General features: G+C 39.9%; 1 pseudogene; it reads left to right on the forward strand.

Annotated features, from left to right (window-relative positions):
- The first annotated feature begins 13,904 nt into the window (after positions 1-13,904).
- Positions 13,905-13,993, forward strand: LOC130042256 (uncharacterized; annotated as a pseudogene).

The raw sequence follows: 13,993 nt of genomic DNA on the forward strand, positions 1-13,993 counted from the left end.
ATGACTTTCTTCTTTCCTAGGAGTATATGCCCATGCATTATGTGCATCAGCTATAAAATGTCCTTGAAGGATGTTTGAGGATATTTGGAGGATAACTGAAGGAATCTCATCTTAAGATGTTCAGGGGGAGCAGGAATTTAATTCAGGGGAGGCAGGGATATATTTCAGGAAAAGTGCAAGTTGGAAGGGTGGGATAACTAAAGATATCTTCTACTCCTATAATTCTAGTGTTTCTTTCATACCTGAATATTTAAGACTAGTACATTCCCTTTTAAGGGATGTGGAGACTGATGCTAGGTAAATTTTTAAAAATTTTATTTTGATTTTTTTTGGTCATAACTGGTGATGTTCAGGGGTTACTTCTGGCTCTGCATCAGGAATTACTCCTGGCAGTGATCTGGCAACCATATGGGATGCTGGGGCTTTAACCAGAGAGAGCTGCATGCAAGGCAAATGCTCAACCTCCTATTCTATCACTCCAACCCTGAAAATTTAAAAAAAATGGTGTCTCCTAACTGGTCCTCAGGAGACCAAGTGGCCACTCTCAGCTATTCTTGGCCAAATGGGGTCGTAGATCAATGTGAGAACCCAATGATTCATTGCTGATTGGGCCCTGCAGTGCCAGAGATTAATTAGGCCACCCTGGTGGTGCTAAGAGCCTACATTCAATGATACTTGAGGGATAAAGGGGATCAACTAGGTTGGCCACATGCAAGGCATTCACCTTAACCATGGCACTATCTTTCAGGCCCCAAACACTAATTTTGTTGCCCATTTTCTCATGTAAAACTTTGTTATAATATTGGAATATTCTTTTGTTGGTATAGTCGCCATAATCCTAAATTCTGTAGGGCAGTTCTGACTTCAAACTTTTTCATTTTCTGCAGAATCTACTTCTGCTTGATACACAATGTATTCTGATTTGACATTTATAGCATATTGACATTTTACTGTTTGGAGGTTCTAGCAGGGGAGCGCAGCTACTCGTATACCCTCCACCGAAGACCGGTCCGTCTCTATTCGGGGAAGGCCGTCCTCTTCGACCGAGCGTGCAGCTTCGGGAGGGACGCACATGGAGCAGTGAGGGAGGAAGGGGACACCCGCCTAGCCAGCCAGATCAGCCGAATCAACCCTGGCGATCAATGGGGTGACAGATGTCGCAGCCAGATCGCCCTCACATACTGGCAGTCTCCTGCCCCCGCGCCTGACTCTCCTCGCTCGCCGGGACCCCTTGGAGGGGAGCGGGTTGAGCTTTCCTCCCCACCCCGACCAGGGCTCCGGCAGCCAAAGACCTCCAGGACCGGCCACCACCATGCTGAGACCACTCTCCGCACACATGAAGGTACTGGCAGAGGGACAAAGTCACGCGGGTTGCGGGGCTGAGATCTCCAAGCCTACTCGGATTTGGGCTAAGCATCCTTCACCCAGATCCTCCAAATTCCAGTAGGCGGGGGTCACACCCACCAACTGGCCGCCTGGCGCCGTGTAATCCCATCAACCGCCAAGACTCAGAGACTATAAAAACCAGCTCCCGGAACCGACATCTTATTATGACATCTTATTATCTCATTCCTACTTTGGACAAACTGGCAGGTTACCGAATGTAGCCTGCCCACATGGCAGAGTCTGGCAAACTCCCCATGCCGTACCCAATATGCCAAATACCAGTAACAATGATGGGTCTCATTCTCCTAAAGAGCCTTGAATATAATCTCAGGGCTAGGATGAAAGAGACGTTACTGGGGCCTGCTCGAGGCAATCGACGAATAACAGGATGATTTGTGATTTGTGATTTGTGACATTTTACTGATGGGATAATATGATGCCAGTGATATAAAGGGAGAGTCATTGACTGTGGAGGCCTTGCAAAAGAGATCAGATTTCCTAACATCTTGTGTAAGTCTGAATTCCTTTAGACTTGAGGTATTTTGGGCCAAAGAGGCTTCATCTTTGTGCAATTTTTTTTTCTTTCTAAAGCCAAGTTCTAACCAAATAACCTACATACTGATCATGGGTTTAATCAATAACAATCATTACTTGGGAGTAATTTTCCTAAACCTCATACATGCATGCTACGGCAAACTCTCATGCCACTGTCCATGGCTGTAATCAATGGTTGCATGGGAGGAGGGATGACACTGGTAGAGCTGCAGTCAGTGGTCTCTAACCTGAGGTTTTTGGATAAGAAAACTGATTTGATATTTAATTTTAGATATTATTAAAAATGCATACATATTAAATTTTTTAAAAATTATTTTGTTTTCAGCCACACCCAGCTTTGCTCATGGCTCAGCGATCACTCCTGATGATGCTCAGGGGACTATATCTAGTACTAGGGATTGTCAGTCTCATGCCAGGCAAGCACTTTAACCCCTACACTGTCTTTCCATCCCTTAGAAAATGCACTTTTAAGAACACATTTATTAGCAAATAATTGCAATGATATTAGGGATCTTTGTTCATTTTACTCTTGATACAACCTAGCACCAAAGATAACCAAAATATTTTGTAGGAGTCTGCAATCCTTGTCTTAGGAAACCCACAATTTTTTTGTTGTTCTTTTCTTTTTTTTTTTTTTTATTTTATTGAATCACTGTGAGATACAGCTATAAGCTTTCATGTTTGAATTACAATCATACAATGTTCAAACACCCATCTCTCCACCAGTGCACATTCCTCACCATCAATCTCCCCAGTATACCTTTCCTTTCCCACCCTCCCCCTGTCTCCATGGCAGACAATTTCCCCCATACTCTCTCTCTACTTTGGGGCATTATTGTTTGCAATACAGTTTACTGAAAGGTTATCATGTTTGGTCCTTTATCTACTTTCAGCACAAATCTCCCATCTCGACCGATCATTCCAACCATGATTTTCTTGGTGATCCCTGCTCTATTCCAGCTGCTTTCTCTCCCCACTCATGAAACAGGCTTCCAACTATGGAGCAATCTTCCTGGCCCTTGTGTCTACTGTCCATGGGTGTCAGTCTTATGTTATTTTATACTCCACAAATAAGTGCAGTCCTTCTATGTCTGTCCCTCTTTTTCTGACTCATTTAACTTAGTATGATACTCTCCATATCTATCCACTTATAGACAAATACCATGACTTCATCTTTCCTAACAGCTGTATAGTATTCCATATGGGCTGGTCACGTAATGAGATTTAAAGACGACCGTTGGACTAGAGCTGTTACTGATTGGATTCCACGGGATGTCAAGAGACCACGTGGCCGCCCACCTACCAGATGGTCAGACTTCTTCGTCAAGATCATGAACGACCGGTTTGAGGCCCTTCATGTTCCCGGAGCGAACAGATGCCATTGGGCTACACTAGCACGCGAAAGGGACAAATGGAGACGTTACTGGCGCCCGCTCGAGCAAATCGACGACTAACGGGAAGTTAAGTGATTAAGTGATTAAGTGTATAGTATTCCATTGTGTAGATGTACCAAAGTTCCTTTAACCAGTCTCTGTTCTCAGGCACTGAGTTTGTTTCCAGATTTTGGCTATTGTGAACAGTTCTGCAATGAACATATTGGTACAGATGTCATTTCTACTGTGATTTTTTTGCACCCTCGGAATATATTCCCAGAAGTGGTATTGCGGGGTCATATGGTAACTCAATTTCTAGTTTTTGAAGGAATGTCCATACTGTTTTTCAGAAAGGCTGAAGTAATGGGCATTCCCACCAACAGTGAAAGAACATCCCTTTTCCCCACATCCATACCAGCACTGGTTGCTTTTATTCTTTTGAATGTGTGCCAGTCTCTGTGGTGTGAGATGATATCTAATTATTGTTTTGATTTGCATCTCCCTGATGATTGGCGATGTGGAACAGTTTTTCATGTGCCTTTTGTCCACTTGTATTTCTTTTTTGAGGAAGCTTTTGTTCATTTCTTCTCCCCATTTTTGATGGAGTTGGAGGTTTTTTTTCTGGTGCAATTCTACTAGCGTCTTACATACCCTGGATATTAATCTCTTATCAGATGGGTATTGGGTAATATTCTCTTCCATTCTGTGGGCCATTTCTGTATTTTAGTCACTATTTTTTTGACATGCAGAAGCTTCTTAGTTTGATGTAGTTCCATTTGTTTATGTTTGTTTCCACTTGCTTGGTCAGTGGTGTTTCATCCTTAAAGATGCTTTTTAGCTTCAATATCATGGAAGGTTCTGCCTACATTTTCCTCCCCGTACCTTATGTATTCATATCTGATATTGAGGACTTTAATCCACTTTGATCTGACTTTTGTGCCTAGTGTTAGACAGAGGTCAGAGTTCATTTTTTTGCAGTTAGCTATCCAGTTTGTTCCACTTCACATTTCTTGCTCCTTTGTCAAAGATTAAGTGGTCATATATTTGAGAGTCTGTGACAGAATATTCAACTATGTTCCATTCGTCTGTGGGTCTGTTTCTAGCCCAATACCATGCTGTTTTAATTACTACTGTTTTGTGGTACAATTTGAAGTTGGAAACCCACAATTTTCAATCAAAGACTAAAGAGGAAGGAAAACTAGTTCAAAGGATTTATATATCAAGAGGTAAACTTGAAACATTTTGAAATATGGAGGGGAGGCTCTTTTGAATTTTTTGATGATTTTGGCAGCTCTAGGGAACAGTTGGAATAGACACTAGGTAACTTAAGCTGCTCCTACCCCTCTATTATAAGGAAATTGAGGTAACAAAGGCAGAAGACCCAACATGAACAGAAACAGAGAGGTATTTGACCACATGCTTTGTTTCAAAATAGGCTAATTCCACATGGATTTCCTCTGACAACATTCATGGTGTTTGTCCATCATATCCTGTATTTGTAATTCATTCAAATACTCCATCCATTAAGCCAAATCCCAATAGCTATTTCTTGAAAATATAGCAAGTGTTAGCTATAATTCTAGCCCTTGAGAATACTGAAATGAAAGAATGAAACAGGCTGGGCCCCCAAGAGGTTAACATTCAAATGAGGGGATAAAAACAATTAGGAAATAAGACCGCAAAGGACATACTTTAGAAAAATTATAATAGGGTTAAATAATATAGAGTAATTAAGAGAATATTTTAATCAGGGTGGTAAGAAAAGGAGTGTATGATTCTGGAGTCGTCCATATATATATAATATATATATATATATATATATATATAATACTCAGCCTTAGAGACATATAATAGGAGTAAGAGATCAGTTAGATGATATGGGTATTTTCTAGGAAAGATAAAACCTGAGTCTTCAGGCTCAATTTGCAACATAACTTACACACTGACCTTTGTCAATGAAGTTGTTCCATCCAGGGCCTATCAGGGTAAGATAGGAACTCAGTTGAACAGAAGGTGCAAAGATGAACTAGTGTAGTGAGAGGAAACTTAACTACTTTGATTCCCAAAGGAAAAATACACTTTATAGGGGAGGCTGTTGAAGCTCCTGGAGAATATTTATCACATGGAATTACATTTCCAAAATAAAAGTGAATTTCATGTGTTTTGGGGGACAGATTTACAGAGCTTTCTATGAATGTACTTTGGGTGGAGCAATTATGAATGTCAGTTTGTCTCAGTTTGATCTGTATTAAAAGTGAAAAAGCCTTTGATGTTTGTGTTGTAGGTATTTATAGGTTTTTCTTGCCCCATTTTGTGTTTCTTCTTGTTGCCGACCAAGTATGTTGTAAAAGGAGTCCCGTTAAATGCAGTGTTCAACGACTCTAGAAGCCTGTTGCATATTAAATGTTTTATAGCTGAATTTTATTATACTCAAACTTCACAGAGACATTTATGAACTTTATTGGATTCTGATATGAAATGAGCCCAGAAAGGTATTTCTGATTTTATGGGAATGGAACTTTTCATTGTATGGAACTTTTAAAAAGCTGTTGAACTCCAGAGTTCAAAGTGATTTTGCAAATGTTAATTTCTCCAGGGATTTCTGGGACCTCAAAAAATGCTGATGACTTCTACATCTTGCATCTAACTTTTTTTTTTCAATTTGGAAGACATGTACAGTTGCCTCAGTGAAAGGAATGTGTGGAGTTCATGGTTTATGCTGTATTCATGCCATGGAAAGAAGAGAGACCCTATTTATTACTAGGAGAGACATATAAGGAAAATGAAAGGAGGAAATATCGTTTAATAGATAAACAGTCATGCCCAGCTTGACATTTTTCTAACCCTTCAAGGACACACATTCCTGAAGTTCTGTGAGTCAGTCTTTAGAATGCATTTGGAAGATCAACCATTAACTTGCCTAAAAAAAGGAATTTTCTACATGTCAACCAGTGGAAAATATGGGCTTTTAAAGTATCATTTACTCATGATTAGAGAATTATAGCTTTGTATTATTACTGTTCCAGTTACATAGATAATTTCCAAGGAGTTTATGTTTCAGTCCCAGATGATTAAGCAGAGACTACATACAGCTTGTTACCTGATTACAGATAAGAAATACTAGGTGCATATGATATGATAATATTGTTCCTCTAAAACAAATATCTATGCTCTAGACATTAGTGTCACCTTTAAATTAAAGACAAAATAAAGTAATAAAAGAATATTCAATTTCTAAAACTAAGAAAGGAACATTTAACTCAGGGTGTGTTTTGCTTCCACAGGATGTTCATGCATGGAAACATCAGCATACTTCTGGTAGGCAGCAATTCCTGATTTGAGTCTTGAAAGATGAATAAGAGGTAGAGAAATGTTAAGATATTACTTACAGCACTGGGAGGGGCTCAGTGCCTCAGGATAAAAGTGCCCGCACTGCAAGGATGAGGCTGTGAGTTTTGATTTTTTTTGGTGCCATACACATAAATAAGTGAGGTCCTAACAGTTCCACAGTCTGGAACCACCAGATGCTACAAAAGAATGTGTGCTCTCTAATGAATATCTGTAGCACTGTCCTCCCATTGTTCATCAATTTGCTAGAGCGGGCACCAGTAACGTCTCCATAGTGAGACTTGTTGTTACTGTTTTTGGCATATCGAATACACCATGGGGAGTTTGCCAGGCTCTGCCGTGCAGGTTAGATACTCTCAGTAGCTTGCTACACTCTCTGAGAGGGATGGAGGAATTGAACCTGAGTTGGTGCTTACAAGGCAAATGCCCTACCCGCTGTGCTATTGCTCCAGTCCTCTGAATGAATATCTATGTTCTGAAAACATAGATATTCTGAAAACATAGGTATCTCTGGTCATCACAGCAGCAACAAAAGGAAGGGAAGGGAAAAGAAAAGATTATTTAGCATATCATTATTACTAGTCTGAGATCAGGAAGAACTAAACTAAAAAAACTGCTTAGAAAAGTGGAATTCAGACTCAGGGTCTACCTCTCATGAATATGAGCTGTCCCAAATCCAGCTTAAATATATTTTTGAATTACTTTTTTAAAATGTAGGCACTGTGATTTGCAATCCTATTAATCCTATTAATAGGATTTCAAATTTACAATGTTCCAATTCCAAACCCACCACCACCGGAGTGTCAGTGTCTGACTACCAATATTTCAAGGACTCTTCATGCCCTCCACTTTGTCTCCTTAGCAAATAAATGTTTTTTTTTTCCAGTTTGGTTTTGGGGATACATCAAGTGATCCTCAGGGTGTACTTACTCCTAGTACTATGAATTGGTATCACTTCTGATGGGTTCAGGAGACCATAAATGGTGCCAGGGATTAAACTTTAATGTCACTGTAAACTGTCACTGTACTCCTGTTGTTCATCGATTTGCTCAAGTGGGCCCAGTAACATCTCCATTGGAGACTTTGTTGTTACTGTGTTTGGCATGTCGAATACATCACGGGTAGCTTGCCAAGCTCTGCCGTGCGGGTGAGATACTCTCAGCTTGCCATGCTCTCTGAGAGGGGCGGAGGAATCGAACTCAGGTCGGCCATGTTGGCTGTGTGCAAGGCAAACGCCCTGCCACTTTGCTATCGCTCCAGCCCGTAAATTTATTATAATTTCCAAGACATTTAACCAATATTTTTATGCTGCCTCAAGTTTGCATCATCCATTCTGCCACTGACTTCTCCACTTTCTTAGCATTCTCAGTACTGTAAACCACTACCAAGAGTTTGACATCAGTTGAGACTTCCTGTTCCCTTGTTTTGTTGATCTATCATCCAGTACATATCCTTTTCTGTCTCACTTCACTCTCATTTACCATCCAGTTCTGTTGTATCAAGCTGCATGACTTCATTTTTGTCCTTTAGCTACATAGTACACAACACTATACATACATAGATGTAAGTATATAAGTCATAACTTCTTTATTCATTTATCTGCCATTAGGTATTAGAGTTGTTATACCCACTGCAGCTCTATACTCAGTGCTCGAAGAGCACAGATGAATACAGGTGTGTGTGTGTGTGTGTGTGTGTGTGTGTGTGCGTGTGTGTGAGTTAATGTTTTTATATTTTGAGGGTAGATACCAAGAACTGGGATCACTGAATCATATGGGAGCACCATACTATTTTCGTGAAGGCTGAACCAGAAGACATTCCAACTAACACATGGCAATTTGAAAATTGGATAGCTAATGTAATAGAAAGAAATCAGATCCACAGCTCTCAGCACACACAACTAAGTTCAAAGTTGATATATGACCGTGAGGCTCTACCAGAACCCATAAAATACATCAAGGAAGATATTGGCCGAACTCTTCAGGATATGGGCCTCAAAAGTGTTTTCAATGGGCCTATATCAAATTAAAATGTTTTTCCATGGCAAATAAAATTTGAGCTAAAACAGACACCCTGCTGAATAGGAGAAAATATTTTCAGACAGTTTATAAGATACAGCACTAGTATTCAAAATAATATAAGGTACTCACAAAGCCCAGCAAAAAAAAAACCAATTTAATAATCTTATAAAAAATAGAGAAGATGAGCAGAACATGTTCACCAACAGCACATACAGGTGGACAATATGGAAATTAAAAGTGTTAATTATCACTTATTATTAGGGAACTGCAAATAAAAACAATGATGAGGTACCTGCAGACTTTGAGACTGGTACGGAATCTCGACTTTGAAGAAAACCACACTCTCTAGAAAATAATACTCATGTAGCATTTCTTCCACTTACTACTTTTAAGTTTTGGGTAGCACTGTAGCACTGTCCTCCCATTGTCCATCAATTTGCTCAAGCGGGCACCAGTAACGTCTCCATTGTGAGACTTGTTACTGTTTTTGGCATATTGAATACGCCATGGGAAGCTTTCCAGGCTCTGCCATGTGAGCTTGCCAGGCTCTCAAAGAAGGATGGAGAAATTGAACCTGAGTCGGCCTTGTGCAAGGCAAATGCCCTACCTGCTGTTCTATCACTCCAGCCCAAGTTTTGGGTAAACCCACTATAATTTTATGTGTTCGATAGCACAGCGGGTAGGGCGTTCGCCTTACATGCAGCCAACATGGCCGACCCGAGTTCGATTCCTCCGCCCCTCTCGGAGAGCCCGGCTAGCTACCGAGAGTATTCGATATGCCAGACACAGTAACAACAAAGTCTCCAATGGAGACGTTACTGGGCCCACTCGAGCAAATCGACGATCAACGGGAGGGCCTTTACCTTTAATGTATACATTTTAAAAGTAGAAATAAAACAGTTTCTTCACAGACTCCTCTTTGCTTTGATATTTTAGAGGGACAGAAGGTTTTTTTTGATTGCATGTGTAGGTTTTATTTCTCTCTCCCCCCCTCTCTTTTATGTAGGAGTACTGCTATTTAAGTCTCCAATGGAGACGTTACTGGGTCCGCTTGAGCAAATCAATGAACAATGGGAGGACAGTGACAGGGACAGTGACGGTGACTACTATTTATTCAACCACTTACTAGGCTGATTGAATTGGGCATGAACTCCACCTTATTTTTTTCATTTTTTTAATAATTTTATTTATTGAATCACCGTGAGAGCAGTTACAAAGCTTTTGGGTTTAAGTCTCGATCATACAATGAAACACCCGTACCTTCATCAGTGCCCATTCTCCACCACCAAAACCCCCAGTATACCTCCATTCCACACCCTCCCCCTACCTGTGAGGCAGATGATTTCCACATTACTCTCTCTCTATTTTGATCACATTCAATATTTTGACACCAGACCCACCATTATTATTTGGGATTTTACCCCAACACTCAGACCTGCCGAAAAGTCAACAGTAGACATTTGTTTTCTATTGCTAGTTATGAATAACATACGATGTTGCGCAGTTGCAGTAGTGGACGTGCGATTTTGAAATTCCAAATTTTTTATATAAAAATAAAATATTTTAATGAGACAAACCACTTTCAAAGCATTTAAAAAGGAATGTGTCAATTCTTCACCACTGTCAGCTGACTCATCTTGAATTGCTATTTTTAAAAAATTTTTATTAGTGAAACAGCATGAGGTACAGTTGTAGACTTACAAATTTTTGTGCTTGGGTTTCAGTTATACAGTGATCGAGTACCCATCCCTCCACCAGTGCCCATTCTCCACCACCACTAATCCCAGTATTACTCCCACCCACCCCCATCCCCCCCATCCCACCCTGCCTCTGTGGCAGGGCATTCCCTTTTGCTCTCTCTCTCCTTTTGGGTGCTGTGATTTGCAAAAGAGGAATTGAATGGCAATCATGTTCGGTCTATAGTCAACTTTCAGCATGCTTCTCCCATCCTGGAAGAATCCTCCCAACACCTTTTATTTGGTGCTCCTTTATCTGCGCTGCCTTTTCCCCCAGCATGTGTGGCTGGCCTTTAAGCCATGGAGTGGACCTCCTGGTACTTATCTCGGCTATTGGGTGTTAGGCTCCTATTTTGTTACTTTATGTTCCCCAGATGAATGGAATCTTTCTATGTCTAAGGGACAGAAGTTTTGTACACCATAAACAAGCACATAAACCCTATTGTAATCATGCTTCCTCAACAACAATAAAATGAGTACAATTAAGTAGTAAATGCTTCCTAATTAGTTCTTTAAAAAGAATATTTGTAGCTGACTTCAACCCTGGTAATTTGCTGCACAGATGCTTTGGAATATGGGTATTATGGGAAATGTCTCCGTAGAAGTCCAGTCCCTTTTGTTCTTGAGGATTCAAAACAAAACTCAGAGTAACTGTTTCATTAGTAACAACCCGAGCTGAATTTTTGTGTTCAGCTGATATTTGTACTTCTCTAAATATGGGTGAAATTTGCTAATTGATATGGAACACTTTGGTATGGCAGCTTTTGAGACAGATTGTGTTTGAGGCCTTTTTATTTACAGAAAATGTAGACATACATAGGGTTATTTTGATGTAACTTTTGAACAAAGTAGGCTTACTTTGATTTGTGCCCAAATGGTTGTTTCAACCATCAGTTGTGAAGCTGGTTTTATTCAAAGACTTAGGTCTGTGCCTTAGCCGTTGGAAAACTATGACAGTAATAGGTATTGTGAGGCTAAAAGATGTGTTAGAAGATATGATAGGGGCAAGATACATTGAGGTTTTCTTATGTGGCACGTTCTACAAACTGAAACCTAACTAATGATCTAAAGATTAATCTGTGATTGAAAGGATTAAAGGCACTGTATGACAGTGTGGCAAGCAGCCAGACCACACAACAGACTCCAGTCAGGATCAACTGGTCCAATAAATTCACTTATATTGAGGGAAGAAAGCCCTGCTTTTAATTTCCGGTCACACTTGCACACAGACAACACCAGAAACAGTGAATAATTATAATTTGTATACAATGGATACATATGATTACAGATACTAGAGGAATAAAGGAACAGTGACTGGGTGGTCCCACAATTTTCTCATGGTTAAATTGTTCATTTAGTGTCCATTAAAATAGCTGACTCACAGACATGAATAAGTAGGATAAAGATTTAAAACCAACTGATGGCTGTTCTGTGGTCCCTCAAGTTGTCATCTTAAAGAACATGGCAATATGGTTCAACTGATTTTGAAAAGATAGCCATAGCCACATTTATACAAAAGAGGAAGTGGTAAGGGTTTAACTACAAAGCCTCTGGATTTATCTCACATATGTAGGTAAAGGGAGAAACTTCACAAGTTGCAAAACTGTGGGATGCAAAGACCCTTTTTTGGGGTGATGTTAAATGAATAGGATCTGGTTCCTATACTCTGGTAATCTGGAAGTAAAATTTTAAGGCAGCTAAAAATCAGTTGTTGATAATGTTATTGGGTCTTGTTCCTTAAAGCTGTGGCTAAGTCCTTGGAAGGGAAAACTCATAAAGACTGGTCAGAGGTCCAAAGAGTCCTAAGTGCTGTGACCTTTTTTTATTTGCAGTCTCCCAGTCCTTGGCATTTTACAAGTGGCTAATCCCATTGACTTGACTGACCCTATTCTTTATCCAAACTAGTTTAACCTGATGGAACTCATATAAAGTTCTTTCTTCTTTTTTAAATCCATAGTTTTGGTAATGTTGAACATAGACCCCATTATGGAAAAACCTTGGCATTTAAAATCTTATGAGGGTACATGACAGAGGCATCACAGAACCCCAACCCCTTTGATATGAAGCAGACAGGAGAAATTTTTCTGTTTCTGGAAAAAAGGGTCACAAAGTATTCCAAGAATTTTCTGCTTATCCTTGTCTTGAAATGATACAAGGACTGTCCTTGGCTCATGAGTCTTTCCCATTGCTATGTGGTATAGCTTTCTTGGTGACTTTCTCAGAAAAATATGAGTCTTACAAGCACTCTTGGAATAAATTGTCTTGGTTTTACATTTCACTGGAAAAAGTCAAGACTGGTCTATTCTAATGTGCCAGAGTTGTGTGGTGGTAATCGGGTATCTGGAATTTGACAATTCTGTATTTGAATTCAGAGTCCTCACATATTTAACTGTGTGAACTTAGGCACATTCCTTCAACATCCCTAGCCTTGTTTTTGACTTTTATGAAATGGGCATAAAATAGCACTCCCTTCATAGAGTTTTTGTAGCATTTATAAACTTTCACTTAATAGCTGCTATTTATAGGGGCCTGGGAATGACTCAGTGGTAGAGCACCTGCCTTGTAGGCATGAGATTATGATTTCCATCCCTGTCACTGCCTCACAGGACAAGTGCAATTCAAGGCAGCACTGTTTTTGGCATCCTGGGTGTCATAACCAAGTGTGTTACCACCAGGGAATACTGCAACCAAAAGTGCAATCCTGACAAGTATACCACAACCAAGTGTGTGAACACTACACGCGTATGTGTAGCTCTTGGCCACAAGAGCAGCAACAATAATAACAAAGTGAAGGGAAGGAAGGAGCAGAGGTTTTAAAAATAGCAGTTATAAAATATATGGACACATATTTAAAGGGTGAGTGTTCTAGTCACTCATCTGATATAACAGAACTGAATTAATTACTACTTCTGGGATATAAAGTTGGGTGCCATGAAGCACAATATGCTCTTGGAATAGGACCTAGGTTAAAGAAGTGACTTTTTACAGTGGGGGGGATGAAAATGACTCACACTCAGATATATTTTATGAGCTAGATTGAAACTTCTCACAGTAGAGATATGCTAGCTTGGTGAATGCCTGTGATTGGGGCTGAAGGGCTAGACAGTGGGGGTTGCAACACAAAGCTCTTTTGTTTTCAGATTGAGGGACAGCCATATGATATTCCCAGACATACCTTCTCAAGCCACATGACACATTGCCATGCTGAGCACAGAGTCTGTATATTTCTTTTTCATGTTATTACACATTCCATGCTAAATTCAAACACAAAATGATCACAAGAATGAACTATGGATTGAAAATTGAATGGAGTGAGACAAACCTTTTAGAGAGGAAGGAGAAGAGAAAGAGAAAGGAAGGGTGAGAGACAGACCAACAAAGAGTGAGAGAAAGAGAGACAGAGCTTTGTTTTTTCCTTTCCTTTGACCAGCAACCTCACAAAGAAATGCCCTTACCGAGAGTCATGTCACAAATGTGTAAAAGACATGACTATTTTAGGAACAGAAGGTTAGCACTCCCCTTGACAAGGATGGATAATAGATATATGTAAGTATATAATCAATGAAAATTTTCA

Source organism: Sorex fumeus, unplaced genomic scaffold (genome assembly GCF_029834395.1).
Source record: "Sorex fumeus unplaced genomic scaffold, SorFum_2.1 ptg000098l, whole genome shotgun sequence".
Taxonomy (NCBI): domain Eukaryota; kingdom Metazoa; phylum Chordata; class Mammalia; order Eulipotyphla; family Soricidae; genus Sorex; species Sorex fumeus.